The following is a 26,939-nucleotide window of genomic DNA, read 5'->3' on the forward strand; positions in this document are numbered from 1 at the left end:
ATTATTAAAATTTTCTAATACAGTAATTAGGTAACTTGTATAGATATCGTTTGTTTGTTGTTCATCTCTTTTGTTGTTGTTTTTTGTTTTTTAAAACACTATTTTGTATAAATGATTGCAAAGTCACACCAAAACCATTTTATTTCAGCAATGTGGCAGCATCGAATAATTCACAGAATTCTTATAATCAGGACAAAGGCAGCACCAAACAGGCCTCTCATTCCATTTTAGTAAGACTTGGCAAGTACTTTGGATGCATCAAAGAATTTGGTATATTTTCTACCTATATCCAGCCCTTTTCTGCTGGATTAGAAGGAAGAAATTATCCAGCCTACAGCAAGTTACCGTCTTTGGAAGCTAATAAGCCATCAGCACTGTAGGTTATTAGCAGGTGTTCCTCAGAGATCTGGGTGACACTAGTCACATAAACACATGTAGGTGGCATTTCAGTAACATGCCGAGACACCAAGTGCATAGCTGATGGCCACAATGAGCCCCAACCATTTGGCTGCTTCTTAGCAAAAAAAAAACAAAAAACAAAAACAAAACAGTGGCAGGAAGACATTTTCCCTTAAGACCCTTATCTGAGGCTATTTGGGTCAGAGGAAAGTAAAAAGGAGCACCCAAAGAAAGTAATGCATTGTCAATGGACCGATATTTGGGTACAGGAACTAAGGGCCAGGTTCTAAAGTCAGCCAGAGCTGGACAGACCAGGGTGCAGGCGTGGTGAGACTTTGCCAGAGTTCTTTACTTCAGAAGCTCCCTCGTCTCCAAGTGGGGTGCAAATGAGACAGTGCATGTAAAGCAATGAGCACCGTGTGAGGCATAAAACACTGATGCTTCAATGTTGGCAGCTGTTACTGTTATTGCAGCTACTTATATATGAGATTCCAGACTGCACCCTTTTGCAAGGAGAAATTTGGATTTCAGAGTCAGGTTCAGTAATTAATCCCCCCCTGAATTTAGCTGTATAGGATTATCACATTAATCCTAGTAAAGGTCGATATACCTCACCGATCAAACAATGTATCTAAATAACGTGTGTATATATGCATGTATGTATGCACACACACACATATAATTAGTATTGTTGCACTTCACTGACTTTGTTTTGGTTCCATTGTGAATAAAATAAATTTGCAGAACAGAGAAAAAAGATGAAAATATTATGAAGAACATGATTTCACTTTTTTATTCAGTACCAATATTCCTCTGAATCACAAAGTGGCTGTTAATATAACAAAATTCCTTCTCCTCCATTCCAAAAAGTAGAACATATACCTTTTAATTTCTCATTATCTTTATTTTTCCAGTTTTTCACAACCATATATCCATAAAAACAAGGTTGAAGTGAATAAGAAAGGACCAATGGCTTTCCTGGAGAATCGGAGTTCTCCTTAGCATACAAGTTGCTGAAGCAAAATTAAGTCAAATGACAATGATGAAAGGGCAGGTAGCTAAAGATGCCCACTCATTTCTTGAGGAAGTCACAGCACTATTTAATGATAAAATTAAGAGTCTAGAGAGAAAAGGCTTTGGACATTCTGGGTTCTAGTCCAGGTACACACGTATTAGCTGTGTGACTTTGAACAACCTACTTAACCTCTCTGAGCTTCAGCTTTCCTATATGCAAAAATACAATCATAGTAATCCCTACATTGTTTGCTTCGAGTAATTAAATGAGTCAACATATGTAAAGGGATTAGCACAGAGTTGGCATACAGTAAGCACTCATTAAATGTTTTATCTATACAGTGCTACCAGTTTTGCTTTCATCACTGTGTTGTTCGGAGCAAGTGTGAAATGTCTAATAACTGTGTCTTGATCTATTCTAGAAATATGTCTTCAACAGCAGAAACTCTATTAAAATTAGAAATAGGTAATTTTTATGGGGAAATTTTTAAAATTATGTGCAAATCTGTAATTTTTTCTTTAAAACAACTTCATATTTTTCTAAAAATGAGCATACAGATCAATTCCATTAATTTGGTTCCACTGCAGGTGTTGGCCAAGCATCAGCCTTCGTAGTAACCGTGGTGGTAATTGCTCTGGTGCTGAAAGGTGCCAATTTTTCCATATATTACTTAGTTAAATATAAAGTAGGATCTTTACAAAAAGCATTTTAAATCTCATTTCTGCTCTTTATCCAATATTCTTAGATGCTGTATCATTTTAGTGCCTACTTCCAAGGATTAGTTTCCTACATCTAGTGATACTTTCATAACTCTGAGTAAAGACAGATTATGGAGAATTACACTTATTGTAAGATAAAGGGCACAAATAGAATGGATTATTTTTATTCATTTCACATTTAAAGCTCATTCATTGATCTTGGGTCTGTATGTAAGACAGCATACAGTATGGCTACCAATGTAAGCAAGGTAAGATTTTAAGCATTCTCCCATGCCTTCAAGACTCTTCTAAAGTGTTCAGTCACTATAAAACTTCACTTAAGAACAAACATTTTAAACTGTGACGAGAAGTTCATTTTACAAAATATTTTCACTACGCTTGAGTTTTGAAAAACCCTAGTGGGGCAGATGGAGAAGGCATTATACTCCTAGTGGGGCAGATGGAGAAGGCATTATACCTATTCTAAAGAGAGAAATGTCCTGGGGTCACACTACTGAAAAAGGCTAGAATCAGGCCGTTTCCTCCATTTTTTTCCCACTATTCCTACTAGACATGATTTTTTGTTCTTGGCCATACTAAGCAGACTTGGTGTGAAAAACCTGAGTTTTGAAGATAGTTCCATCTTTTCTCAGTAGCAGTGTGACTTGGGACAAGTCACAGACGCTACAGATTGATGGTAAAAATGCCAAACATGAAGCAAGGCTGCCTGGATGCAAATTCCAGCACCCTTCCTCCACCCAATAGATCTGTAGATGGTTATTTTTTGCTTTCTGTGCCGCTGCTTCCTAGTGTGTACAATGGAGAAAACTCTGACTCCATAGGGGTATTATAATACAAATGAGATACTCCTAAATGTGTTAGCATAATATGTGTTACATAGTAAGGGCTTGAGACACATTAGTTATTAATAAAATTAGACTAAAACATCTATCTCTGAAAGTTGTCTGTTGTATGAATAAGGTAGCACATTAAAGGACTCTGTATCAGTAAACCACTACGTATGCCAAGTTCAGAAATCATTATATTATCTTTTTGTTGGCAGCAGCAGCCTAGGCTTATTTCATCTGATTTTTGTTGAGCCATCAATCTATGGCCTTACCTTGGTCCAGATATTTCATTTCCCAAAGTTGCTGAGTATTTTGTTTGCTTGTGTTTGTTTTAAAAAGGACAGAATATGGACGAGATCTTGATTCTCCACTATTCCGCTGAGACCTGAACTACTTTATCTCACTGTCTGGACAACTGCAACCTCAGGAGCCCCGAGGAGGGCAATGTAGGTCCCACTACTTGAAGTAGGGGCAGTGGGAAGATCAAAGCTGCCCTGCTAACTCAGGAGGCATTAAGGCAAAATGCACAGAAGCCTCGAGACATGCTCCTCTACTCAGGAATTCCTCTAGCTCCAGGGACACCCAGGGATTCAACCGAAAAGCTCCCATGGTCCCCAAGGCATGTACACAATGTGGGAGCAAGCCCGTGGCATCACACCTGCTACGGGCCTTTCCCTTGCTTTCCAGTTTATCTGATGTCAAATCCATCGTTTCAGATTCGACTATGACCAGCTCTTTTTTGTGTTTGTTTTCTTTACTTTTAAATTATTAATTTCTATTTTGGTTGGTCTGTGAGACCAAACAGAAAAGCCTTTTATACCCGCTCTTTCCTTTAGGATGGAGGAGCTGACAGGGGCTGTGCGGCAGCAGTGCTCAGTTATTCTGAGGGGCAGGCGGGGACATAGATGGTGATCGTCGCAGCGCAGGTACGCTCTCTTGCATGGGCCATTTGCCAAGTCTCGAGAGCAGCCCTAGTCGTGCAAGGTGCTGAGGTATTTGTCAGCTTTTTCTAAAAATTGCTATCAACTGATATTTATTTTTATTTTAAATAAATATTGTTGATTTCATCTTGAATTTGTAATTGTGTACTCTTTTTCTTAAAGAGGTGCCCTTTAATTATATAAGATTTTGGTGCACCCTCGAATTGGGGAGAAGGACATGGGCACAGAGAGAGGCAGACAAAAGCTAGCCCTTTTGGAGTTCTAAAGAGAGACCAAAGGCACATGTCTAGCTGAGAAAGCTAAACGCACTGATTGCTGGGTAATTTCACAAGTCACAAGAGTAGCCTGGCATACAGGATGTAGCTTAAAAAGAAGGAAGAGATATTGAGGTTCACGGCACAGTTCGTTGAATAACAAGTGAGCTAAACATGGTAGGCTACTTTGCACTGTTTCCGCGCTTGCTTGAACTTGCAGCAGCAGTTCCTGAGAGTTACTTCCAACGTGGGACATTGTCCACGTCATCTCAGAAGTTAACGTAGCTCAGTGTTAACAGCACAGATTTTAGAGCCACACCAACTGGGTCTGAATCCTGACCTGGTCACCAACCAACTCTAAGACTTGGGAAATCTGTTGGCCTCTCTTGTGTCTCAGCTCCCTGGTAACTGCCACGTAAGCTGATTAAGAAGACCAAATATAATAAAGTTTATAGAGCACTTCTCACAGTGTCTAGAATATAAATGTCTAAAAAAATGTGAGCTCTTTTAGTCATTCACCAAGTCTCCTCCTCCAATGATGACTGCTACCATTCTAGCTCTGTCTGTGGTACTCTCATTTTCCATGTTTTTTTCTTTCCATGTTGTATTTTATTTTAAATAATGGTGTTTATGATTTTAAAACTAATATATCCTGATTGTATTAAACTTGGAAAAAAAACCCATAAACTATAAATGAGAAAATTAAAAGAATTGAGAAATCTCTAAGACACGTTTTACGGGTCCAGGTGGGTCTGGCACTGTGGCAGGCTCTGGCATCCCTAAGTCCTCTCTTTCTGTTGCTCCATTTCTCTATACCATTCAGGTAATTTAAAAGGAGGGGTGTTAACACTTTTTGAAATCTACTAAATCAAGTAACTAAGGCTAATTCGGCTCTTAGGTAAAGTTTAACTTCTTTACCTACTATTCTAACTTAATTAACTGCCTACACTAAGATTACTGTTAAGATGAATCCTAATTATAATACTATTGTTCTATGTGGTACGCAAAGTTCCTTCATCCAATTCACAGTGTATCCCTGCATAGGAACACAGGAAAACCATCAATACTCAGTTTTCCGAGCCTTACAGAGGCTAAGAGTAAGTATTGCCTAAGGGAAGATAAGCAATTTGGACCAGAGTACAGAGCTAGAATACAAGGGGCCTGAGATTCACATCCTGGTGGGCATGGGTGCCTGGTGCCATCAATCTTGGAATCTACATGTCAGTACTTTGCCGCCATTGGAAAACGTACACGATTTTAAATAGTATGCCCTCTGCCGACTGGACAGCGATTTCTGCCCCCATTTCCAATCAAAAGAGTGTCCAAGACTTATTCCCAGACCCACGTTCTCAGATGAGCCATCCAGGTGTACCCTGGGAAGAGCCCACTCAGAATCCTTTACTATAGTCTTAGAGACAGTCCCCAGACAGACGTGAGGATTAAAACAGCCATCTGCTGACAGTTCTCTCTCAAGGGAGCCATCCAGATTCTTCTCCAACATGCAATTTAAACATTAAATAATATGTACTATCAGCATTCTCTCTCCTTGCACAACAGAGAGAAAAGTAAAGCAAGATTAGACACAGGCTAGTGAAAGGGGAGACCGGCTTGCTGTTCTGAGTAAACCCTGGCTGGCTTTTCTGAAAAGTGAAAGTTTGGATAATTTATCATGTACTTATTTTCCTATATTGAATTTGAAAAATAGTGGACCGCTAGCCACAGTAAACAATGCTTGTAATACTCTGAAATGAAAGAATATGTCTAAGAGGAAGGGAAGGAAAGGAGGGAGAGAGTTTAGTGAATTATTCTACCACCTTTTTTCATTAATAATAGAATGTTCTCAACCAATTAATAAGCAATTACTTTCCCATCAACTGAGATACCCAAGGGAAGAGCCATTTGATGCATTTATTATGTTAACTCTATACTGTCTGAGCTGGTGTCAACTGAGAAAAGCAAGGAATAAACTTGGAAAACTTGGAAAGATTTTACAGATTGACTTCCTTGAGCTCCAAATGCTATCTAAAGAAGAGAGGGTAAGAAGGGCAGGTCCAATTCAAAGAAAGATACGAAGCCAAAGGTTGACATGAGTATTCCGAAAGAAGCTTGGAGTAAGATCTGCCAAATTCCACAAAAATGTGACAGAAATTAGTTTGCAATTTCTTCAGGAAATCTCTATAACTCTTTAACAGAGTTCTGCAATTTTACCTAGTTGTACCTAGGAACAGAATGCTTTGTGCGGATATATGTAGCAATTTTAGTCACTGCAGGCTCTGAGTAATTTCAGATCTCAAATACATCTTGTGAGAAGTTCATGAAATATAGAAAAAAATTTTGTCGTGGATTCCTAGAGAATCAACTATCTTGCCCTTGTCCAGACTAACTCCTTTGTTTACTTATCAAACATGTTTACATGCTTGCCATGTATCAGGAACTGTTCCACGTGCATTATAAATATTAATTCATTTAATCTTTACAACAATCCTCTGAGGCAGGTGCAGAGAGACACAGAGGTTAAATTGCTCAAGGCTCTACAGTAATAGTGAAACTGGGATCTAAACTCAGGTCATTTGGCTCCAGTATCTGTGTGCCTAACCATTCCTCTATGCTCTCTCTACTTGAAAAAAGCAAGGAGTGAAAAATAAAGACATGCGTAGAACTCCGGAACTCTGCTCCATCATCTATCCTCTCCCTCTCCACCAGTACTTTGCATTCCGTCCACACACACTGAGGTTTTTTCTTTTCAAAAGGTAACTCTTCAAGCTGACATTCTCTTTTAAAATTTCTTGAAAGGAAGCCCATGCTCACCGCTTCCACTTCTCTACCAGCTATTTATTTATTCCATATCATGCAATCTGGTTCCACACCCCTTCTCACTTCTCTACAGACACTACTCTTAAAGGACCTTTGAACTGTCTTACCCAGTGGCCTGTTTCTCAGGCTCATCCACCTCTGCCCCCTAATGTCTTTCTGGGCATTTTTTTCTCTTAGTCCCTCTTATCCTGGTTCTCCATCTTCCTTTTGCATTTATTCCTCTGCTCTTTGCTGGTTGACATTTCTGAAGATTTAGTCTTGGTCTCTCCCTCATTCATTCTCTCTCTCTCTCTCTCTCTCTCTCTCTCTCTCTCTCTCGGCATTATTTTTTAAAAAACATTCTCATATCCTTCAGTGGCTTCCATTCTTTACACTGGTTTCTAGAGTTTGGCTGACCCCAAAAAGTAACTCGTCACCACCCAGAAAGTTGGGTCCATTTATTTGGGGTTAAAGTCACACTAATAAATCGCACAAGACTAACAAGACTGTATTCATTTATAATGAAAAGTAAATTGTCAAAGCAACCTTTATCCAGAGCATTACATAAGGAACTAAATTATGATCAGTGTACCAGTTTGTTAATTTAGAACAAGCAGTATTATTACAAAAAAAAAAAAGGACATTGGAGTTCTCTAGTAAGTGCTTTTTTTCCCAATGGACAATTCAGGTAGGAAGCTAAATTATAGTCATAAGACTGTTAAGTCAGCATGGAATAAGAAAAGGGAGAAATAATTACATGACTCATGTTTAATGGCATCAGACTAAGATTCACAGGTGTATCTAGATCCATAATAGAACAATATCTGCTGTGGGAATGCATCAGGTAAAGTAATTGGGTCAAACTCCATCTCCCATGAATGAATGAATGAATGAATGAATGAATGAATCTTGAACATGGTCTTGAGATCATTTATATTTTACCATTTCATTACAGTTATTTTGTTGAAATCCTGACCCCTTTGCAAGATCTGAGCTGCAAGACTTGGCAAGGGCCACATGTGTTCCTTACCATCAAGCATAATGCCTGCCACTTAGTAGACAGAAAGCAATAAATGTCCATTAAAATTAATAAAAGTCACCCAGACATTTATAAATATAAATAAAATGCATTGCCTACTTGGCTTTCATGGGAGTTATTCAGAAAGTGGTACTGTATGTTTTGTCTTGCTTTTCAGAGTTCTTTAGGTCAAATAGATAGAACGCCTTGATTTCAAATGTTTACATTTGGGCCATACTTTTGAAAACTGTGAAATGGTAGATTACACAGTTTTTATTTTATCTGTCTTATTTCTATAAATTTCAGCTACGTATTTCTCCTACCCAATGACAAACCCCATTCCAACCCCCACCCCCTTATCTTTGATGTTTCTCATTCTCAGTAGGTGGAGGATTGCAGCAGCAGCAGCAGAAAGAGAAGAACAGACTCTCCGTGCCTATGTGGGCTAACCCGGGCACTCACGGGGTTAAAAGCACTGCAGTAATATTAAGCACATGTTTCAAGTCAGCAGGGTGCCAGCCTGAGATGTCCTCAAAGCCTAATTTGATAGATATTATGCCATACACTGCTGCAAGTAGTAATGAAGAAAGTAAAAATTTTATGGATGAGCAAAATAGGAGCTCTTATGGATGGAGTGTTTTTAAATCAGGTGTATAATTTACCCAGTGTCAGACCACATGTAGAGTGCATTACTCAATTGAACTTACAAGCAGATAGGAAAGCAGTTTCTTTTAATAAGCACTTCTTCAACTTATTGGCTCTACAATTACTTGCACCAAATTACCAGCAGCTGCTGCCTGTTTGGTATTTTATCCTAGACAAGGAGTTACATTAGTTTCTAATCAACAAGCCATTCAAGGACTCTTTATAATTTTTAGCTTAATTCCACTTTTATTTGGAATTTATTAATTGAAATAGCCAATATTTCCATGACAGTATTTTGTTTAGCTTCCCCTAACAGGAAACCTGTTCAACTGCTGAGGTAAAGGGGAAAAGGGGAGAAGATTCCCCCAAACTTATTTCTGATATTTATAACAGTTTATAAACTCTACCGGATTCATGTTACCTTATAGTCTGAATTTTGACCTTTCAGTTGCTTTTGTAAAAAGAATGATACCGCATTTGAACTCCTTTATGTTTGAAGTCAATAAATTGTTTTATGTCTCTAAATAGCGTATCCTCTTACACCAGAGTTAACTGCAAGTTTAAATGTTAACTAATTCAGGTTAATACAGGGGTTCTCAACTCCGCACTATTGATATTTTGGACTGGCTAATTCTTTATTGGCAGGATGTCCTGAGCATTGTAGGATGTTAAGCAAGATCCCTCTACCCACTAGGCAACCTCCCACAGGTGTGACAAACAAAAATGTCTGCAGTCATTGCCAAATCACCCTGGATGATTTAATTTAATGGATTTGAAGAAATTAAAGAGACAAGGGCTTCAGAAATAGTTGTAAGAGGAAAGAACATTTTCAATTCATTTGTGAAAGACTTCCAAAGTATTCTCATAAAGATTGTGTTAGTGTGTGTACTAGTCCACATTTGCTTGCTTTACAAGGAATTGTAAAATGAATTTGTGAAGGAATTTAATTTTTCAAAATGCAAGTACGTGTATTTAAATATTACCCTATTTTGAAGCTGCTTTCAGAGACAAAGACAAAGGTAACAAACAAAAAACTATGAAACAAGAACTGCTGATAGCTATATGAAATAAACATTTGAATAACTACTCTGAGTGTAGAAAGACTAGAGGACTAATTTTGAAGCGTATGATTACATTTTTATGACAGAGCCAAAAATATCTAATTTTCAGCATGTTTCATTTTTTGAAATTATATTATACGAGTGCATTGTTGCCACCTTTAAATTACAAATCAGAAAGATATGAATACATAAATGCTAATAACTGATGCCAAATCATAAAAATGCCAATTCTAGTTCAAGCTTTTTCCCATAGGGCTTTCAAAACTACAGGGATATGTTTTAGAGACCAGAATCAAAACTGGTCTCTAATGGTCAAGAGCCATTCGAGTACCATATACACACTGAAGAACAGCAACAGTGGAAAACTTAAAGTGCCATCCCCAAGTCTCCTTCACTAAGAACTTACCACCTACCATCTTCCATAAATCACAAGTTGAAAGATCCAAATGACATACAGCTGAAGGTTGTTCTCTCGTAGTGTAACACAGAACCTTAACATGCAGGACTTGAAAGGTCTCTTAGACTTACCAGGGCCATTCCCTGACTCCATCCTAACTAGATCCTTCATAACAGGCTTCTCAGATCTCAATGTATGCATGGATCAGCTGGGCATCTTGGCAAACTGTGGATTGTGATTGAGTAGGTGTAGGGCCTTATGGAGCCTACTTTTCTAACAAGCTCTCAGGTGATGCCATGGACCACACTTAGAAGAGCAAAAATTTGTTTACAACATCCCCACCAACTCTCAAGCTTTCTCTTAAACATTCTTAGGGGGCCAATGACAGAGAAAAATCCTAACTCCAAAAATAAATGACTTTGCATACCCATTGAAATCTTAATTTTCAGGTTTTTTTCTGGAACCAGTGCCGAGACTATGGGAAACGGTAGCAACCAGCTTAAGAAAAAATTTAAGCAAACAATTAAGCAAAACTACTGAAAACTAATTGGATAGAGCTCAACCTCTTGAAGACAATACAAACCTCTTCTTACTAATTCCTTCTTCCTAATAGTTTATAGGATTCCAAAACAAATAACTGGATCTTCACACCACGGTTTCTGTGATTATCTAGGGACATGTTCCCTTCTTACAACTGTGTCTATATGACCCCAAGTAAATACGGAAAAACAAACCCTCCAGCGCAGACACGGCAGCTATAGCCCCACTCCGTAAAGAAACTAAGTCTACTAGATTATTCTGACAACTCTGGTATATTTTGACCATGCTGACAGAAACAGGTCATAAGTCTATTATCTTACAAGGAAACAAGTGGACTAACATCAAGTTAATGGATCCATCCTTTTCCCTGAGACGAGAATCGAGTCTTCCCATCACCTGAATGATTCAAAGAACTTGCAGTTCCTAGAAGCCTCAGAGGCATGACCTTAGAGCCTGACCTATAAAGGCACCGTTTATTCTCGATTATACTTTGCAAATAATCCAGATCCTCTATTTTATACTGGTGATTTTACTTCAACCTATTTTATAGCCATCTTAGTCTTCTACCCAGCAAAAAGAAGTGAAAATTAGTTTTATGCAATGTGTTAAAACCAAGAGCTAAAATGTGACCCTGATGCCATTTAATGATTTTGTGACTACTGTAGGTATTCAAAATATTAATGACAGGGAATGCTTGGGCTTCAAACAATCAGGAAAGAAGCCTCAATCAATCATAATGTATACTATCCATAATCCATCAGCACGGCCACACTGGAACACACTGTCTGCATATCGGCTTGCCCTTGAACAAGAGGAAGACAGAAATCCCCACAGGACGGTGTGGTTCCATCATGGGTAGACCTAAACCAGGAAAGATTTCACTCAGAATAGGAATGCATGGGTAGTTTCATCCACAGTGAAGTTCTTTGTGAATCAACATTGATGCCAACCACACTTAACACATTTATAAATGTTCCGAAAGCCCAAATTTATTCCGTGTGAAGGATCCAAATTTGTAGCTAAGAAAAGAGGGAATGTATAGGTATAAAATCTTACCAATATATACAAGTGGCTAGAAAAGTAGTAACTAGACTTCAACTTAATAGTATAAGGAAACATATTTTATAATAAATGAGATATGTATAAAATTAATATCTCTGAACTGTCAGCTTCAGGCAGAGAAAGTTCATACCTGGAAGTCATTATTAGTTCCCTGAGGACACTGATCGAATCATACGTTAGGGCTGAAAAGGGAAGAAAACATAAATGCATTAAGAATACTAGAAGTCTAACTGAAATTAGCATCCTATAAAACTTCAGTGCTTATACTTTTCTGAATGCCATGTGAGATTAGGGTCACCACATATCAAAAATGTTAGTAATGAAGCCAGAGAAGTCACAAGCAACAGAGGAAATAGTAACTAGCATGTTTGGACAGGGGGTTAGGGTGTTGCTACCTGAAGTATATTGAAACACTGGCCTTTTCAGCCTGGAAAGGCAACTGTTTCATGGGGAACTTGATTAAACTTTATACAGTTATAGATAATCTAGGTAATGTGGTCACCGGCTTGTTCCCCAATAGGATGGTGGAGGAGCATCCTTTGAAATTTCAGTAAAATACGTTTAGGACGCTAAAAGGAAGTGGGTAGCAAATTTATGGGACTCAGCTGCACCAGCGGCATCTCCTCCACCCTGTACCTCCCGTAAGAGTCAGCACAGAGAGGACATAAGACTTCAGGTAGGAGTTAAGTCATCTATTCAATGCCAAGCAATGGGCTAAAAGCTGAGGCAATAATAAAGAGCAAAATATACTTAGCTCCTTATGGCAGAATAGTACATGGATGGATCTTGAGATTATTATACTACGCAAAATCAGTCAGACAGAAAAAGTTGAGAAGCATATGATTTCACTGATATGTGGGATATAAAACTGAAAACAACAAGGAACAAGACAAACAAATGAAAAAACAAAAACTCATAGACACAGACAATAGTTTAATGGTAAAGAGGGTAAGAGGGGAGCAGGGTGGGAGATGAGGGTAAAGGGGGTCAACTATATGGTGGTGGAAGGAGAACTGACTCTAGGTGGTGAACACACAATGGGATTTATAGATGATGTAATACAGAATTGTACACCTGAAATCTATGTAACTTTACTAACAATTGTCACCCCAATAAACTTTAATTAAAAAAATATATAGTTAGTTTCTGCTCTGTTAAGTTTAAAGTCAACTGGAATTAGCTGAGTGCATGGAGAGATAAACAGACACAGAAGCTTGACCCCAAAGAAAAATTCCTTCGCTATAAATAATAACAGAATTAATTGGTATTGTCTAAATGGAGCTATCTAATGAAAACATCATTTTGGATAATGTGCACCGCTTCCCAAAACACGGCTAATCCATTATGAGAAGAAAGATGAGAAGGCCACACTAAGTTAGAGTGGTTATGTTTTATAAATTGCTTCATGTCATGAAGCATGGAACTAGTTGACTTTCATCCAAAATTACCTGGAGTAGAAATCAGTAGAATTTGACATAGCCATCCTAGCACTTTCTAGTTTGACTTATATCATAATTAGTTCTGAAATGCATTAGTTCTGAAATGCAAAAAGTGTAAACTTGGGATGGAGGCATGTTTCTCATTTGTGCATCTCTAGCAGAAAGCACAGGGCCATGCTCATAGCAGGCAATCAAGAGATGTTTGTTGACTTGAAAGACAATAGTTAAGGCTTTAATTTCCCTAACACCAGTCATTGACTAACAATTATTACCTACTTCATTTGTGTTGCTGAACACTGACAGTGAAGGATGTTCTGTTGATACATATACCAGGGTCCTCCCAAACAGGAACACAGCCCTGCTCTCAAGCTTGACAGGGCTGTCTTTACCATCTGATGCCCTCAATCCCAGAAATCCTCCTTCTCGCCAAACATAGTCATTATGTCCACGTGCATATTTTGGGGGAGCTAAAATGTTGACTTTGAACTCCAACAAAGACCATTTTAGTTCCTTTATTTCTCGTTTCTCTTTAAAGATAGCCCTCTGCAGTTAGCAAAATTCTCTTCACACTGATGACTGCTATCTTGATCTCCAATCTTGTGCATCCCTGTCAACACTACCACGTGAAGGGGTGGGAAACTGTTACGGGAATTTTTGTTTTCTAAACGCTAGGGCTTTCAGAAAAAAAATATGGACACTGTGTGTACATATATTTATTTGCATGTGAGATCTAGTACATATACACAGTAAAATTTTTCTTAAATGATCTTCTTATTTAGTTTACCAGCTTAACCAATACTCTTCAGTCGCCCTGTAAAATATACTGTGGCTGATGCTTAAGGCACATATACTCAAGGGTCATAGCTAGATCACTCCCTAGAAAATCTAAACACAATTGCATCTTCCAGTTACACTGTAGGCTTATCAAGAATCAGCTGAAATTTGTTTCCAAACCTCTTTATTTCATTTGTACTTGCTATTGTTAGTCAGTAATTTTAATTAGTATTAATGTATATCTGATAAAGTATAAGTGAAAAATCAAAAAGATATTATTTGTAAAATATAATAAACACTCTGTAATAACAGCAAGTAATTAAAAATTCCTATTGAATTGTACCTGAGAGACACAGTTGAGAAAGACTGGAGAAAATTATAAAAGTTGAGAATTTTTTTGCCTTGAGATTTCTTCTGATGTGAATTCAAGTTTCAACTCAGGTTAAAACCAAAATATTATGCAATATATTATGGATGTGGTTTGTTTAGGACAAATAAGAGAGTACTTCAATCAATGGATCCATACCCAAAGAAAATATCTTGGCCCTATATTAAAAAACTGATACATGAATATACATGCACATGTTCTTGGTCAAAATAAAATATTTTAGTTCTGTATGTACCGTTCTTTTTTTAAAAAAAAAAACCTTTATTAGTTTCACATGTACAAAACAATATAGTGATTAGATATTTATATACCTCACAAAGTAATAACCCTAAGTCTATTACCCATCTGACACGGTACATAGTTACTAGAATATTATTGACTGTATTCCTACCCTGTTTCCCCGAAAATAATACCTAATCAGACAATCAGCTCTAATGCGTCTTTTGGAGCAAAAATTAATATAAAACCCGGTCTTATTTTACTACAGTAAAAATTACACTGGGTCTTATATAACAAAACATAACATAACACCAGGTATAACATAACATAATATAATATAATACAATATAATATAATAACAGTGGTTACAATATAATATAATATAATGATATAATAAATACCAGGTCTTATATTAATTTTTGCTCCAAAAGACGCATTAGAGCTGATTGTCCGGCTAGGTCTTATTTTCGGGGAAACGGTATGTTGTACTATATATCCCCATGACTATTTTCTTTTAAATATAGTTTACATTTAATATTATTTTATATTAGTTTCAGATATACAGCAAAGTGGTTAGATGTTTATATAATTTAAGATGTGATCCCTCTGACAAGTCTAGTACCTATCTGACACCATACATAGTTCTTATATAGGCATTGACTATATTCCCCTTACTGTATTTTACATCTTCATGACTCTTTGTAACTATCAATTCGTACTCCTTAATCCCTCCTCCTTTCTCACCCAGCCCCTGAAACCGTCTCCCATCTAGTAACCATCAGTTTGTTCTGTTTGGTTTGTTTATTTTGTTCTTTAGATTCCACATATAAGTAAGATCATATGGTATTTCTTTCTCAGTCTGACTTATTTCATTTAGCATAATATCCTCTAGGTCCATCCATGTTGCAAATAGTAAGATTTCATTCTTTTTTATGGCAGAGTATTATTCCATTTATATATATATATCACAATTTCTTTATCCAATCATCTATTAATGGGCATTTCAGTTGTTTCCATATCTTGTCTTTTGGAAATAGTGTTACAGTGAACATAGGAGTGCATATATCTTTTCAAATTAGTGTTTTGGATTTCTTCAGATAAGTACTCAGGAGTGGAACTGCTGGGTTATAAGGTGGTTCTATTTCTGACTTTTTGAGGAACCTCCATACTGTTTCCCATAGTAGCTTTACCGTTTGCAATCACACCAACAGTGTACAAGGGTTCCCTTTTCTCTACATCCTCTCTAACACTTTTTGTTTGTTGATTTATTGATGATGGCCATTCTGACAGGTGTGAGGTGATATCTCATTGTGGTTTTTAGTATTCAGAAATCAGTTACATTTTTATATACCAATAATGAGCTACTAAAAAGAGAAATTAAGAAAACAACCCCGTTTATAATTGCATCAAAAAGAAAATACCTAGGAATAAACTTAACCAAGGAAGTAAAAGAACTGTCCTCAGAAAATTCTAAGACATTGAAGGGAGAAATCAAAGAAGATACAAATAAATGTAAATATATACCATGCTCATGGATAGGAAGAATTAATATAGTTAAAATGTCCATACTACCCAAAGGAATCTATAGATTCAATGCAATCCCTATTAAAAATACCAATGGCATTTTTCACAGAACTAGAACAAATAACTCTAAATTTTATGTGGAACGATAAAAGACTCTGAATAACCATGGCAATCTTGAAAAAGAAGAACAAAGCTGGAGGTATCACGCTAACCTGATATCAAACTATACTACAAGATCACAGTAATCAAAACAGTATGGTATTGGCATAAAAACAGACACATAGATTAATGTCACAGATGAGAGTGCCCAGAAATCAATCCATGCCTGTATGGTCATTTAATCTATGACAAAGGAAGCAAGATATACAATGGTGTAAAGACAGTCTATTCAATAAATGGCACTGGGAAAACTGGACAAAAAAATAAAACTGAACTACCTTCTTACATCATATACAATAATAAACTCAAAATGGATTAAATGTAAGACCTGAAACTATAAAACTCCTAGAAAAAAACATAGGCAGTAAACTCTCAGTCATTATCCCTAATATTTTTACCTATACATCTCCTTGGGCAAAAGAAACAAAAGAAAAAATAAACAAATGGGACTACATCAAACTAACGTTTTTGCACATTAAAGGAAACCATCAACACAATAAAAGATATCCTATTAAATGGGAGAAGATATTCGCCAATGATACATCTGATAAGGGGTTAATATCCAAAATCTATAAAAATCTCATAAAACTCAACACTAATAAAACAAATCAAACAGTCCAATTAACAAATGGGCAGAGGACCTGAATAGACTTTTCTCCAAAGAGGACATCTAGATGTCCAATAGACATATGAAAAGATGCTCAACATCACTAATCATCAAAGAAATGTAAGTATATACCATTCTTAATGAAACAGTTCTTTAACTGACTTTTTCAATTAATCAACTGACTACGTATCCCAATCATAAGGAATCAAAGCTATTGTATTTTGGTCCTAATTTTCTTCTTTTACCCTCTTCTATGAAAAATGTAAACCAAAAAAAGGTGCCTTTTTTCTTTTATCTCAGAAGTTTCTCTTTCACAGTTTCCATTCATTTGATGGTCAGACTTTTGCAAACTGCCATCCATCTATCTGGTTGCTCAAACCAAAAACCTATGATCCTCAATCCATTACTTTTCCTCATCACTGAATCTAATTCATCAAATATATAGTTAATTCAGCTTCCGAAATGTATTACAAATCATTTCACTTCTCTTCACTGAATTATAAAAAGCAATGGGGAGAATGATCCAAAATGAAGAGGTAGGTGGGGTTGCTCACAGAGGGCCTTACAGGTCATGGCAAGTAGTTTGGATTTTGTTCCAAATATGATGGGAAGCTGTTAGATTATCCTGGCTGTTGTGTGGAGAAAGAATTATGTGAGGGGCTAGAAGCAGGAACATAGGAGAAGTAGTGGGCTACACAAAATTAATCCACAGTGGTGGTTTGGGCTGGGTCGTAAAGTTAGTAAAAATTGATTAGATTTAGCTCACAACCTAGATTAACAGAAACTACTGAACAAGGGAAGTATAAATGAAAGAGAATGGTAATACATATAGCCTAGGTTTTTTAACCTTACATCTGGACCATTTAACGAGAATGAAGAGGAGGTAGAGGAGCAAGCTTGGTGGTATAGGAGGAGAAGCAAGGGTTGGGACATGTAGAATCAAGAATTCTGTTGCCTCATCAATAAATCAACAAACAACAAGTGTTGGTGAGGATGTGGAGAAAAGGGAACCCTCATGCACTGTTGGTGGGATTGTAGATTGGTGCAGCCACTATGGAAAACAGTATGGAAGTACCTCAAAAAATTGAAAATGGAACTACCTTATGATCCAGCAATTCTACTCCTGGGTATCCATTCAAAGAAAGCCGAAACACTAATTCAAAATAAGCATTATAATATATGGACTCCTATGTTTATTGCAGCGCTAATCACAATAGCTGAGATATAAAAACAACTGAAATGCCCATTGATAGACGATTGGATAAAGAAACTGTGGTACACTTATACAATGGAGTATTACTTGGCCATAAAAAAAGAATGAAATCTCACCATTTGCAACAACGTGGATGGACCTTGAGAATATTATGCTAAGTGAAATAAGTCAGATAGAGAAAGACAAATACCATTATGATCTCACTTATATGTGGCATCAAAGAACTGAATACGTGAGCCAACAAAACATAAATAGATTCAGAGATATGTGAAAAAAAACTGTTCGTTGCTAGATGGGAGTGGGGAGGGGATGAGGAGAAGGTGAAGGGATTTGAAAGAGCAAATTAGTAGACACAACATAGTCATGGGGATACGAAATACAGCATGGGGAACATAATCAACAAAGTTGTAAAGATTATGTAAGGTGCCAGATGGGTACTGGACTTAATCAAGGAGATCACGCGACAGACTGTGTAGATGCCTAACAAATGTGCTGTACACCTGAAGCTGACATAAAATAATATCGTATGTCAACTATAATTAAATATATATTGTCACGGGATGGGGAGTCAAGGGTATTGTAACAGTTATATAAGATGTCAGAGGGATAGTAGTTTGGGGGAGGGGGTTATCACTTTGTGACGGGTGTAAATGTCTATCATGTTGCTTTGTACACCAGAAACTAATAAAAAAAAAAAAGAAGAATTCTGTTGCCAATTGGAGGTACTAGATATATAAGATTGTGTAGTTCAAAAAAGTTGGGGCTATAGATATAAATTTGGAAGTCATCAGGATGTATACAAAGCCATATGACTAGGTGAAATCACTAAGGGGCAATTTATATTTAGGATTACATAAGAGAAAGCAAAAAGAAAGAATTGGCAAAGGAGACTGAGGGCAACATATGGACATTTAGGAAAGAGTGGTCTCTAGGAATCTAAGTAAAGATAGTATTTCAAGGAGAGAGATGTCAATAATAACCGAGAGAGAAAGTAAAATAAAGTCAGAACTGACCATTGGTTTGGCAAGATGGAAGTTGTTGGTCACCTTGGGAAAAGAGGCTACAGTGGAGTGGTGGGGACAAATCCTGCTTGGCATAGTTTACAAAAAAGAAAAAAAAAAGGGAGTTGCAGAAGTGGAGCGTCAAGAATAGACAACTCTTTTACATGTGGCAATCCAGTTTTCCCAACACCATTTATTGAATAAACTATTCTTTAAGTCCTGTTGTATAATCTGGTCTATTTTGTCATACATTCATTTGGCATTGAAATTTATATCATTAAAATTTGCTGAGAATAGAACTAAAATGTTCTCCCTCCGCCCTAAATAACAAACATGTGAGATGATGGATGTGTTAATTAATTAGATAGCAGGAATTCCTTTCACAATATATACGTGTATCAAATCATCACAATGTACACTTTAAATATCTTACAATTTTATATGTCAATTATACTGCAATAAAGCTGAAATTAAAAAAGAACAGACAACTCTCTTAGATAGTTTTGCTATAAAGGGGAGTAGAGAAATAAGCGGGTAGAGGAAGACATGAAGTCAAAGAATGAGTTTTGCTTTTAAGATGGGATTATTCCATGATGTTCGAGTATGCGAGAGGAGACTGGCTTCTGTGCCAAGCAGAGGACCTGACCGTGGGTAGGACAAGGACAGTTTATCCCTGTCCAGAGTGGGATACAAATGCAGTTAGGCTGGTAGATCTGGTGGTGAAAAAACTGAAAGTGAGAAGGCAAAGGGGCTGCTGAAAACCTGAGGGAAGAGAAAGTGAATCAGAGATTGACAAGGTATTGCCAGGCAGAACTGTGTGTACTTGATGTCTGTGATCATACTTTTAAGTAGAGACTAATCAATGTGTAAATGTGTTTTCCTCCACTACTTTCAGTGCTTGGACTTACTGCATACATTCATTATATTTACTATACATCTGTTGTTTAATATACATCTCCGCAACTAGACTATAATCTTTTAAATAGTATATATACTGACCTTCTCCTGGGACCCTCATTCACACTGCCTGGCATGTAATTGATACTCTCTAAATATTTGTTGACTGAATAAATTAATTTAGTATCCACAGCATGTCAAATATGCTTAAAATTGAACTCATTATCTCTTCCTTAACCCTTCCACATATATACCTGTTCTTCTACTTCTTATCTTATCATAGTTTATCCAACCAATTTCCCAATCCAGAATTTGGAAATCATCTTACAACCTCCCTCATTTCACTCTCCATGACCCATCAATGAAGTTCAGTCAACTCTGCCAGTTAAATATTTCTTGGACCTATTCACTGTTCTTCATTCTTGCAACCAATTTCCCAGTTCAGGTCACTGTCACCTCACCTGGATTATGAGCAAATCATTGTTACAGCTCTTCTGGCTTTCATTTTATCCCCGTCAAGTCCATTCTCCATTCTATGCTTTCATAAAGTATAAATCTTATTATGTCCTCCACAACATTAAACCTGCCATTGATTCTTCAGCAAAAACCTCAGAATAAAATCCTCTTTTTCATGATTTATAACACTTTTCTTAATCTGGCTTAGAACTCTAGTTGGCAAATTGATTTCAATTCTCCAACTAATTAATGGCTCTCTCTCAGCTCCTGGGTCTATTCACATGCTATTTTCCTCCACCTGGAATACTCTCTTCACCATCGACGCCTACTCATCCTTTCTTTCTCCACTTAAAAGTCACTTCCTCTAATAAGTCTTCCCTGATTTATGACATTGGTTAGGTACTAACTCCTAAATGCTTCCAAAGCCCCCAGTGCACGTTGGGGTTCTATAACCCTCCTTTATAGCATTGTTTTATTCCAAACCCAGAGAATAACAAATGAGTATAGGATAGAGTCTTATGGTCCATATAGTAAATTTATCCCTCCATCTTTCCCCTAGCTCCTTAAAGCTAAAGAACGAAAAATGGAGGAACAAAGGATGCCTATTTGCTGAAGAAAAAAGAAGATATTTCTCACAGGTGTCCTCTGGAGGTGGCAAGGCAGTTGTGAGCAGTTCTGCGATCAATGAAAAAATGGTGAGGACAGCCCCTTTTATTGCCTTCCCCCCCTCCCCCAAATATATTAGAATTTTATAAAAATTAAATTTCTCAGAGAATTTGTGGTCTGGAAACTACTGATGTTACTTTATTTTCCTTAGGAATGAAGACCAATGTATTTGTGTTTCTAGTTTACCTCAGGCTCTTTAAAAACTGATAGCCATTCTAAAATGCTTACGTAAATATTTGGGGAAAGTGAGAAGTATAATTTTCATCTCTTTATGATCACTTCACGAGCATTATAGTAAGTCACAGAAAGTAAGAAGATAAATCATTCTGAAAAATCAAAGTAGCATGTCTTATAGCAAAAGATCTGATTAATTTTAAATGAACAAACACAAACTAACCACTGCAATTTCTGCAGCAAATCAAATGATGCATCCCAATTTACAAACAAACTTTTCAGCTTTCTCACATGTGCCATTCTTTGGTTGTGAATGTTCAAGACTGAGGCAGAATGGTCCTACAATGGCTTCTTGTCAAACTCAAAAGGCACAGGAATAGATGAGCTGAAAGAAAGCAAAAAAGTCCCCATAGATAGATTTAAAGCCCAAATTAAAATCACGTGGTATTCAATCCCATTTCATCGCACCCCCATTCATTTAAAATGTCACTATGATTCTACTAATTTTACAAATAGCTTGTGATTTTATTTCTTAGAGTATAATCCTATAAACTATGTATAAAAACGCATTATACAAATGTAAGTAAATATGGAGGTTTGTCATCTTCCTGAAATAGATATGCTCATTATGTCTTAATTTTAAATAAAGTCTTATAAAAATGCCACTCTGAGAAACTGTGTATGTGGCTGACACTTTCCACCTCTGCACACTGTTAAATACTGAATTGCCTTTGGCAGTATTCACTCCCAATGTACTTATTTATATGTTCTCCATTAAATCATTAATTGCAAATCAAGAAAGACTCTTGAGAAATCACATAGACCAAGTTTTAGGCAAACTATACCTCAAGTCAGGATGATTATGAATCTAATCTATTTTTAAATATTTCCACAGAAGGGAACTGAGATAGGGTTTCCAGATTTAGCATATAAAAATGCAGGACACCATTTAAGTTTGAATATCAGATAAACAACAAATACTTTTTTTTAGCATAAATAAATATTTGGGACATCTTTATGTTTAAAAGTATTTGTTGCTTATCTGAAATTCAAATTTAAGTGGGTGTCCTGTATTTATCTGGCAACCCTAGAACTGAAACCCAGCCAATGATAATTTCTGTCAGATGACTCAATTTCTCTGCTATAGATTGCCACATCTGAAATCATTCATCCAAGAGAGAAGGTGGTCATAAGTTGACAACCGAGGTTAATTAAGAACTAATTGTTGGTCAGGTTGTCAAAAGTCAATACTTCTCTCTCCAGTGCAATAATCAATTCAATCAATATGGATTTTTAAAGAGTTTTTAAACAAATATGATTTTGTAATTCTTTTTCTCTAGAAACACAATGGTGCTCATTTCATTTTCTATGTGAGATTATCTTTAACGGACAACATAAATGTGTTGCTAAGTTAAAAATATAAAACATGAACCTTATAAATGCCAACACAAAAGGCAAGGCAGTAGATTTTTTAATAATGAAGCATGTCTTTTTATGTTTTAAATTGAGTTAAAACTGAATTACCATCCAGCCTCCCAAGCCCGTATTTCTCCAATATTTTTCCTCTTTCTGGATAATATAGCCCATCTGATGGCCAAGTCAAAAATGAGTCACTCTCAATTTCTTTTCACACATCCCACATTTTAAAAAATGTGCTATATTTACTAATGTTGCCATATTAAATATTTACCATACCCTCGTAATAGATTTTTAACATGCCTTCTCTTGTCCAGCACACTAATCCAATGAGATAAGAATGGTGACTCTTATTCTACAGATGACAAAAAAAGATGAATAGCTTGTTCAAGTTCACACAGCTAAGCAGTAACAGAAGCAAGACTAAAATCTAGATATATCGTAACCATTATGTTAATTCCACATAGCCAATTGGTCACCAAATCTTTCAATTCTATTTCCTGAATATTTCTCAAATTCTTTCTATTCATCCCCATCCCAACACCTTACTTTATGCCTTCATTTAGTATTTTTAACTGCCCTACAATTTGAGGTTCTGTATTAGTTTCATGGGGCTGCCACAACAAAGTACTGCAAATTGGGTGGCTTAAACAACAAAAATTTACAGTCTCACAGTTCTGAAGGAGAAAAGTCCAAAATCACTGTGTCAACAGGCTTGGTTCCTTGTGGGGGCTTCGAGAGAACAATCTGGTCCAGACCTCTTCCCTTGACTTGTACATGGCCGTCTTCTCCCTGTCTCTTCACATCATCTCTCTGTGCACATCTGTCTCTCTGTCCAAATTTCCCTTTTTTATAAGAACACCAGTCATATGAGATTACGAAACCACTCGACTTCAGCATGACTTCCTCATAACTAATTACATCTATAGAATGACCCTAGTTCCAAACAAGGCCACGTTCCGAAGTACTAGAGGTTAGAATTTCAACTCTCTTTTTCCAAAGGGGACACAGTTCAGCTGATAGCAGATCCCTTCTAATCTGCTCTCAACTCCCACCAAAGTGCTTTTCAAATTCAAATGTAATCTTGTCATTCCATTGTTTCTATATTTTCAAGGCTAAATCACAGACTCCAGGATAAAAGGATATATTTGGGGTGTGGAGATAACAGAATTCTTTACAATCCATCCTGTGCTTGTCACCTCAGTTGTATTTCTAGTCTCTTTACACGCTCCTGTTCAGCCCTTACTCTCAAGTTCCAGACAGACGATAAACTTGACCTGTTCTCTTTTGCTTCTAGATCCTTGCTGGGGCTCATTTTACCAAAAACACCTTGTGCTTCTCCTTCACCTCACGTTTTGTTTATTTTTTTCTTTTTTCACATGGATCATGACTTAATTTAAAAATTAGCGAACGATACTATAGAAACATTGAGATGTAAATTTCTGAAATGCTGCATTTTAAATTTAGTTGGCAAACACCACTTTAGCTATAAGCATAAGTTTAGTCTTCCAAAGAGAAACCAGATACTAAACTTTAAAAAAAATAAAATAAAAAAAAGCTTCCTATTGTTTGAAAACACAGTTTAAGCAAAAGACTGTAAAAGTACATAGATCTGTAATACTCCTCCACAATACATGTGTAAATGAGTGTTACTACACCATAGAAAAATGGGGCAGAAAATGAACCTCTGGGAGCCTACTGTGTACTACAGTATCTAATGGCAGAAATGCTTATGAAATACATGTTGTTAAGGTGCAAGGTGAACTACCTGCTCATAGTGAAGTACACAAAAATATTTCCAAAGGTTAAATGTCCATGTTGTCAAAGCACCCTGCGTCACAACTTCAGACAAAAATTGTTTTGACAAATTAATATTTTGTCTTTTTAATATAATCATAAAACTTATTGGGAACACTGAGCATAAATTAGGTTGGAATAAACTCGATGTGTAGGGTATCATTTCTTGGCTCTATTTATTTGTTGTTGCCAAACAAACATATGTTACTACATTAATGCCTTCACCACTCTATTTGTTACTTAACATCATCCAGCACATAACTAAATGTCTCATCTTTTAGTCTGTTCTGCAATATCCCAGGTTTTTATAAAGGTATTATAACATAAAATTGGGAAATTCCTATTTTGTGAGTTGGCAATTCTACTCGACAAAACATATCCATAAATATGGCCTGTTCAATCCATTCATTTAATAAATGATTTAATTTGAAACACCTAAGTTATTCTGTAGGCATCCGTAAATCCACTCTAGGGATCTCTCTCACTGGCCCTGTGTGGGTCAGGTGCCCACCCCTGAACCTGTCACTGTGTCCAGGGCAATGAGTTTGTGAATGACAGCGCCACCAGAAGGCCTCAGCAGAGGGGACAGGAAGATGAAACACCAGCGAAAGACAGTGAAGCAAAGTGGAAGGAACACATACTGGAGAATCAGTGGCTCTGCAACCATCTTTGAAGACTGACTGTCTCACAAAATCAAGAGTGAGTCCAGTTCCAACACTCTCTCCTCCTCCATGAAACAACTTTGCAATGATCTGTGTATCTAAATAATATTCTACTTTCTTGACAGAGGTGAATAACGTTTGGCCTGAATGTAAAGTCTGTGTAACTACTCCCAAATACACAGACTGTCAGGAATTTAAAACAAAGAAATAGAGAAAACAAACTGGGAGAATTTCCTCACAGAGTAGGTGAGGCTTTAATATCTCTTAAATCACAACACCAAGAATTTGCTGACTTTCTACTCCCAAAGCCTACTGACCAGGTGAACTTTGATTCCTGTCCAAAGACCTAACTGAAACACTTGACCGATAAAATCCAGACCCTTTAGCAACTTACAGTTAAGACTCTGAGTGTGTCTCCAGCTTCTTCTACTCCATTCCATTCAATGAACCCTGATTTACAGCCACACAGTATCTATGAATCACCATGTACTTTCATGGCTTTTTGACATTAGTGATGATATTTATTAAGCACCTACTATGTGCCAAACATTGTTCAGGTGCTAGAGATATTGCAGTGAACAAGACAAACCCATGCCCTCAGAGACATCACATTCCAGTGGGGGGAGATTGGTAATCACGATTTGACTAAATAAATAAAGTACCTGGCTGGGGTAAGAAGTAACATTAGAAAGGTGATCAGGAGGTGACATCAGAACTGTACATGGGTGACCTGAATGAAGAGACCCTCCATGAGAAGATCTGTGTTTGGCACTGGGCCAGGGATAGTATATACATTATGGTTAATCCTCCCAGCAATTCTGCAAAATGGGGATCACTAGGGGGATCCCCATTTTATTCTGAGAGGATAAGCTTGTTCAGATTGCACAGCACAGCTGCCCTCTTAGACTTTATGCCTTTCCTTCTAGCTGAAATGCTCTTCCTGACACTGTCCAACACACTCTTCCTTGTCCTTCCAGACACTCATTTCTTTTGCAAAACTTCTGACCAGCAGTACTCCATTATTTCCCTTCCTCTCCCCAACCCAGGTGCAGATCATTGTTTTTGCCTGTTCCCACAGCACTCTATATGGGATCTCTCTTGCCATGATAAATAACGTTCATTATATTTTCCATTTACATACCAGGCTCCTCTCCTACACTGGTAGCTTCTTCAGGACAGGGCCCATTTCTTACTCATGAATGTATCTCCTACATCTTGCCCAAGGCCTAGAACATTGAAAATACTCAAGAAATGTTTGTAAAACAAACGCTGTTTGCCTACAGAATGAAATGGATGTGATGAAATTGCTCCAGACACAGCCCTGATGAGAAACACTGCCATTGGGAATGTGGAAACAATCAGAGGCCATGGGTCCTTCTTCCCCAGCCAAACCACCATGCGTTCTTTACTGGAAACGAGCAGTGATGTTAAGGCTAGAGAGATCTTTATGGTGCTTAAAATCATACAAGGGTAGCCACCACTGAAAAGTAAAAATGACGTTTTTGTTCTAAATAAAGATATTTTTTAAAAAAAATTCAACCATCAACATATTTTTAAGTTTTCTAAAACTTGCATTTCCAAAAGCAATGGTTTTTTTCCCTTTGGTACCTTGAGTAAATTCCCTGGCTTGAGCATTTCATTCTTACACACTTCCCCATTGATACAAGATGCTTTGTTTATAGAACTATTTAATTAGCACGACCTTTATTTTTTCAGAGGAATCCCACTCTTTAAAAAAGGGGCTTTTAAATAGCATTGGAAATTTTTATTTTAAAAAATGGGAGTTGAAGTGCACGGCACAGAGCATGTTGTAAAACAGGCAGCACGTTATTATCACCTCCCACTCAGCACCATTTTAACTATAATCTCTGTATTT

This window comes from Rhinolophus ferrumequinum, chromosome 2 (genome assembly GCF_004115265.2).
Source record: "Rhinolophus ferrumequinum isolate MPI-CBG mRhiFer1 chromosome 2, mRhiFer1_v1.p, whole genome shotgun sequence".
Lineage (NCBI taxonomy): Eukaryota > Metazoa > Chordata > Mammalia > Chiroptera > Rhinolophidae > Rhinolophus > Rhinolophus ferrumequinum.